This window comes from Gorilla gorilla, chromosome 10 (assembly GCF_029281585.2).
Source record: "Gorilla gorilla gorilla isolate KB3781 chromosome 10, NHGRI_mGorGor1-v2.1_pri, whole genome shotgun sequence".
Lineage (NCBI taxonomy): Eukaryota > Metazoa > Chordata > Mammalia > Primates > Hominidae > Gorilla > Gorilla gorilla.
This window is the reverse complement of record NC_073234.2, coordinates 46079713-46087019: the sequence shown is the minus strand read 5'-3', so window position 1 is coordinate 46087019 and position 7307 is coordinate 46079713. Positions and strand designations below refer to the sequence as shown.

Sequence of the window (7307 nt, the reverse complement as noted above, 5' to 3'; positions counted from 1 at the left end):
TAACTCATCTTATTTCCTTATCTCCCTCTAAGACCTATCTTAGAATCCAAATTACCTCCTGTAAAATTCTCTAGATATTACGTGAAACAGCTTTGACTTGTTTTCATATGTTTATTTTTACTCACGTGTCTGCCTTCTTAGTAATGTATGCTTCTGTGATTGGAAATAATTAAATTGATATTTTCACAACAGAAAACATAGTCCTATATAATGTCATGCACATCACAAAGACTTATTTCATGTGTTTGGTGATTAAAATGCCCAGGAAGAAAATTTTCCCTAGATATATCATTAATTGCTTTGTTTTAAGAAATGCACTATAGCTGGTATACAATTGCTTGTGTACCAGAAGACATTTTGGAAAATAAACTCAATCTTAATACTGGATCTCAAATTTGCTAGCTGTGTAAACCTGAACAATTTTGTTTCTTGATCTCACTGTCTCACTTATCACATATACCGGATGTAGAAAAGTGTTAACTATTATTATTATCTCTTTAATTCCATATTAGCTGGATATTTGAATATCATTACATGCCTCCTAAAATTTTGTGTCAACACTCTTCAATGATTCATTATGCATTTGTAATTTACCAAATATTCCTTTTTTAAGGCCATGCTGAACTCAAAATTGTTCATGTTTTCAATCTCTATTTTACACAAAGAAGAAATGTGAGTATGTAGAATAAAAACACAGAGAAATTTCATTACTAAAAATTTCACCCTTATAATTTTTATTAACTTACCTATTTTAAACTTCTTTTAATTCTTTCCTCTATCTCATTACCCTATCTCTAAAATCTTTCTTGTCTCTCTAGCTTTTCATACAGCTTTGTCTTTACTTCTTTCACAACATACAATTTCCTAAACCCATATTTATGTATTTCTCTCTGCTTCTGTTTTCCTATATCCCACTTTTCACTTTATCTGGTCCATTCTCAAGAGCAAAACCTCAGAGGAAAACTGCAGTGGCTTGCTAACATTATTAGACTGTTACTGCTGATTTGGTATTGAGGTTCAGTATGGGAAAGCTTGGGTAGGTACCAATAGAGATTAAGGTGATGGAAACACTAAAAAGAATAGTGAATGAAATCATTCCCTGTGCCTCATTTTCACTGATCTGAAACTGGATCTTATTAGAAATGAAAGTTAATGAGACAGGAATCAAGCATTTGAGTTTGATTAGTTGAGTAAAATGATAAAGGTGTGCTAGCACTGGTTATCAGTGATGGTTAGATTTGTGTGTGTTTGTGTGTGTGTATGTGTGTGTGCATGTTAAATGCAAAATATGGTCACATGTACTTCTAATGACTGGTATCATTTGGGGTTTTATGTGCAAAATTTAAAAATTTTTCTTCAATTAAACTTCTTTGAGCAAAAAGTTGTGTGCCATCCAAATTCTTGCATATCATCAAGAAAGAAAAAGCATTTTCTATCCTTTAAGTTCTTTTAATTTCTCTGTAATTAATTCACATAAAATAAACGAACAATTACTATCAGAATGTAGATTATTCTTGGGTAGCAAAGTTTTAGTTCTCTATCCAAATCCTCTGGAAACACAAACTATTATTCTTCCTGTCATAAGCATCTTGAAAATATTAATGAACATCGTATTGCTGTATCTGAAACCTCACTTTGCTAACTTTAGCTTAAACACTGTGATCACTGTTATTTTTCTGTAGAGATAATTATTACTTTTTTCTATATAGAGCTGATAAAATTCAGAGGATGGTAATGAGAAACCATACCAGAATGACGGTGTTCATCCTAGCAGGTTTGACTGATAACCCAGAATTGAAAGTTGTGTTGTTTATCTTCCTGCTTCTCACCTATGTGCTGAGCATCACTGGCAATCTGATTATCATCACACTCACCCTGGTGGATATTCACCTTAAGACTCCCATGTATTTTTTCCTTCGGAATTTTTCCTTCTTAGAAATTTCCTATACTACTACATGCATCCCTAAATTGTTAGTTACTATGGCAACTGGGGACAAAAGCATTTCCTATAACAGTTGCGTCACTCAAGTGTTTTTTGCCTTCCTACTTGGAGGGTCAGAATTTTACTTGCTGGCAGCCATGTCCTACAACCGCTATGTGGCCATCTGTAAGCCCCTGCATTACACCACCATCATGAACAGCAAAATCTGCATGCATCTTGTGCTTGGGTGTTGGCTTGCTGGTTTTCTCACCATCTTTCCACACTCCCATTAGGCCTAAATCTTGACTTCTGTGCCTCCAACGTCGTTGATCATTTCTGCTGTGACACTACTCCACTCCTGCAGATTTCTTGCACAGACACGCAGCTCCTGGAGAGGATGGGATTAATTTCAGCGTTGGTGACACTCTTAGTCACATTGGTAATGGTGATAATATCATATACTTACATTGCCCTGACAATTCTAAAAATCCCTTCAACCAGTGAGAAGAAAAAGGCTTTTTCCACATGTTCTTCTCACATGATTGTGATATCCCTTTCTTATGGCAGCTGCATCTTCATGTATGTTAAGTCATCGGTCAAACAAAAGATATCTTTTTCAAAGGGAATTTCGGTGCTCAATACCTCTGTTGCTCCACTTTTGAACCCTTTCATCTATACCTTAAGAAACCAACAAGTGAAAAAAGACTTCATGCATGTAATGTACAGGATTGTCTCTTTCTCAAGGAAATGAACATTCAGTTGTATTATATAAAGGTAATGAAGAAAGGAGTCTCAAATAATGTCATTGTAGTACAGTAGTAGCTTCCATGACACAGTTCTCTCTCTTTTTCTTTCTATTGCTTTGATATTTATCTTCATGTCTTTTCAAACTTTTTCATAAAATTTTTTGTTTTAGAGAAGCTAATTTTCTTTCACTATTTTATGATAGGTAGTTTTTATTTCTATCTTATTTTTTATTTAGACATCTAAAAGAAATTGAGCTAAATTTTTCACTATATCTCATTTGACTTTTAAGCATTCCAGTTAATCAAGACTATTAAGTATTATTTTATTTAAATTTCATTTGATGTATCATGCAATGCAAAGATTATTATATTTTCTTTTACCTGTGATTAATTATAACCAAATTAAAACTAATATTTATTTATATTTTGTCACACTACTAACTTATTGGTATATATTCTATTTAAGGAAATTGAAAGACAATTATAACATATTTGATCATAAGTGTTGAGAATAATTTAAAAATGTATATTAATGTAGATAATTTTTATTTTAAAACATATTCTACAGAATCTAGTTATTTTGTTTCTATGAGAAGCTATATTTACAAACAGTTTAAGTTATGGTTGAGAGACAATGCATTATTGTATTGGTTTATTTTTAAAATAGAATATTTAATTCATATTTTCATACCTCTCAAAACTCTCTTTGTCTCACTTGGGATGCTCTGAAGCTAACTGCAAATGATTTGTGAATGATTATTAAATAAGATCAATGTGAACTCAATGTGGTTATTTTTTCAGAATGTATTTTCTAATATATATATCAAATATATATTTATGAATGGTATACATAGATATAGACATATGCATACATAGATATAGTTCCAATCAGTGAGACCAGGATAACAGAAGAATTAAAACTGTCTCTTAAGGAGATTTTCTAGCTATAGGTCAGATTCGATTAGAAATTAATTTCTGTGTGATGACCAGAATATTTTTAAATAAAAAAATAGAAAATATTTTCACAGATACACATCCTATTTCACGATTTTTTTTCCATAAATGTTTGTGTATTAGGCCACATTATTTTTTATTTCATATTTTAAAAATCGTGGATCTTGATTGGAAGAAAATATGTTTGAATAATAACATCTAAAGGGGCAGAACAAAATATAGTCAGGGAGAAAAATACATATAGTATGTAATTAACTGGACAATTACACAAGTGTTTGTAGAATTTATAAAATGAATTAGGCCTTGAAAGATATTTGGATTATAAATATGATTTTAGGAAAAGGGGTTATTTAAACATTGATTAATTTTCTTCTGTCATTTAAGTATACTTACTTTTCCATTTCCATTTCCTATAGTGTTAGTTAACTTTTAGATTTTCTTTTTTTTTTTTTTTTTTTTTTTGAGATGGAGTCTCACTCTATCACCCAGGCTGGAGTATAATGGCATGATCTCACTGCAGGATCCTCCTTCGGGGCCCAAGCTATTCTTTGCTTCAGCCTACCTAGTAGCTAGGACTGCAGGGGCGCACCACCACACCCGGTTAATTTTTGTATTTTTAATAGAGATGGGGTTTCACCATGTTGGCCAGGCTGGTCTTGAACTCCTGACCTCAAGCGATCTGCCCGCCTCAGCCTCCCAAAGGGCTGGGATTACAGGCATGATCTGCCATGCCCAGCCAAACTTTTAGAAATTTTAAGAGCACAGGAAATGAAAAATACACATACAACATTTTGACGCAATCTAATAAAAGCAAATCCTAAGGCTCTCTCAATCTTCTGATTAGTTTTTACTGTTATGTGCCAAGGAGTATCAGTTTGCTTAAAATATCTTGCCCAAGTTAAATCACTAATTTGTTCCTGAGTTATTCTGAAATAGTTTATATGTTTTAAATTTTCTGTCATCTACTTTAGAAAGTGAATGCTCTGTAACTCTTAATAAAGATCTAGTACACTTAAAGCAAAATTTCCCCATTCTTCCTGACTTCTTCCCTTTCCAGGTGGATTAGTTATATCATCTGCCATCTCTGGTGCTTCAGTTGGTTTATGACATATCACTTACATCATACCTATTAGAATCACTACCACTAGCCTCTGAATTATTAATCTCCAGGTAGTTTATTAATAGTGTCTCTTTTGTTTTTGTTTTGTTTTAAATTATTGGTCTTCAGCTTGTAACACAGCTTTTTAAATACAGGTACTTCTTACTTCTTGAGAGAGCTTTTACCTGAAATGTTGAAATGCTTTATCCTAAAATGCTTTCAGCTTTTCTTCTCAGGTGATGTACAAGCTGTGGTATTAAAAATAAGACCTTTATCTTGTGTACTACTCACTAAATGACAGGGACTGCTTGATATTCTATCTGATTGACCAATTCTGGAAATAACAGTGTGATATAAAAATTATTATTAGCATTAGGCATAGGATCAAAAGATATCTCAGTGAGGTTAAGATGGCCTTGAAAGATGTGGAGCTAAAAAGCATGGTCAAAATTTAAGCTCAGCAAGGCTTAGTTTTCACTATACAGTTGAAGACTTTGTTGTCTTTTAAACTTTAATCTTCTGTCCTTTCTGAGCTATGCGTTAGAGGACATTTATTTTCTTTGCATACTGAGCACTCCAGGATAAAGACTAAAAGGATAATTAATGGTATTACTTTTCCCTGGTTGGTAAGGATCCTCACATAAAGCTTCCACACTCTTTTGCCTCCTAATACCTTGTGTTACCTTTCTTAAGAACATCAACTGTCTTTACAAGGCAGAGTTAATCATTCAATTCTCTGTGCAACCTTTTTGTACCATTTAATTTTTGTTTAGCGACTCAATAGCAACTATCCTACAAAGGTCATTCTAGTCTGCCAGTTGACTTAGCCATCAAATTACTTATTTTACTTAGTTCGTTTCACAATAAATTATAATAGATATGTGCTTCTCCAACTAACTATATATGCAGACACGTTTGGTTAATCCATCACATTAATATTTCCAAATTAAAATACATATACTTAAAAGATATTCATTTGCTATTCAAAGGAAAACTGTCAAAACTTTCATGGTTTGTCTCAAGAAATCGCTCAAAATTTGATCAATTAAACAGTAATATAAAATGCTTTCCTCTCCAGAATAAATTTTATTTGTAAATTTCTTAATGAGTAAATTTCTTAGTAAGTTAAAAATAATTTAAGGCTAAGTCACATTAGCTGTAATCTATGATTAGAATCTTTTAACATTTTAGGACATTTCTCATAAAAAGAAGTTCTCAGCAGAGCCTGAACTGTTACTGAATATTTCAAAATGTATTTTTTTATATTTTAGAACGTATTGCCTATCCTTCATGTCTCTTTTCCTCAAATATGTTAGAATACCTATAGTCAGATATTGTAACTTATAACAAATAGATACTAATTTTTATTAGTTGGTAACAATTTAGAAAGTTTAGTTACAGATGCTTTCTTTTCTTATTTTTTTACTTTTTTTTTTGCTTTATATTTATGGTATTATTTACTCAAAGCTGAATCAAGGTTTCTATTGTAATCAAATACTTGGAATATTCTACTTCTAAAAGATACTTCTTGCTTGTTTTGTAATATTGATTTGGAAAGCACCATTGCCTACCTATGTCTACCTATGGCTATTATTGTTATCCTTACTTTTCAAATTCACATTCTCTTCTCAATTTCAATCTCAATCTCTTCTCAATTTTTAGCCTGTAATTCACCAATCCTTCTTTTTCCAAATTCATGAATCATCTATTTAGTGATGATAATGAATCTCAATTGATCACTGCCTTCTATTTGATGTAATTTCTTTGTCTAGGTTTAATGAAATATTATCTGGTTTTCTACATAGCCTTATTAGTGGTTCTTTCTCATTTCCTTTGCTGCATTCTCCTCTGAATGATTCCTAAATATTAAATTTATCAATCAACACTTGATATGGTTTGGCTGTGTCTCCACTCGAATCTCATCTTTAATTCCCATGTATTTATCGAGGTACCTGGTGGGAGGTAATTGAATCATGGGGGCAGGTCTTTTCTGTGCTGTTCTCACAGTAGTGAATAAGTCACAAGATCTGATGGTTTTATAAGAAGGAGTTTCCCTGCACAAGCTCTCCCTCTCTCTATTTGCCTGCTGCCATCCATGTAAGATGTGACTTGCTCCTCCTTGCCTTCTGCCATGATTGTGAGGCCTCCCCAGCCACGTAGAACTGTGAGTCCATTGAACCTCTTTCTTTTGTAAATTGCTCAGTCTTGGACATGTCTTTATCAGCAGTGTGAAAACAGACTAATGCAGTAAATTGGTACCAGTAGAGTGGGGAACTGCTGAAAAAGATACCTGAAAATGTGGAAAGGACTTTGGAACTAGGTAACAGGCAGGGGTTGGAACAGTTTGGAGGGCTCAGAAGAAGACAGGAAAATTTGGGAAAGTTTGGAACTTCCTAGAGACTTGTTCGACAGCTTTGCCCAAAATGCTGACAGTGATACAGACAATAAAGTCCAGGCTGTGGTGGTCTCAGATTGAGATGAGGAACTTGCTGGGAACTGGAGCAAAGGTAAGTCTTGTTATGTTTTAGCAAAGAGAGATCATTTATGGTATCTGGCAGAAGAAATTTCTAAGCAGCAAAGCATTCAA

At 33.0% G+C, this 7307-nt stretch overlaps 1 pseudogene; it reads left to right on the top strand.

Moving 5' to 3' along the window:
- The first annotated feature begins 1734 nt into the window (after positions 1-1734).
- Positions 1735-2672, top strand: LOC101148749 (olfactory receptor 6C74-like; annotated as a pseudogene).
- The last annotated feature ends 4635 nt before the right edge of the window (positions 2673-7307 follow it).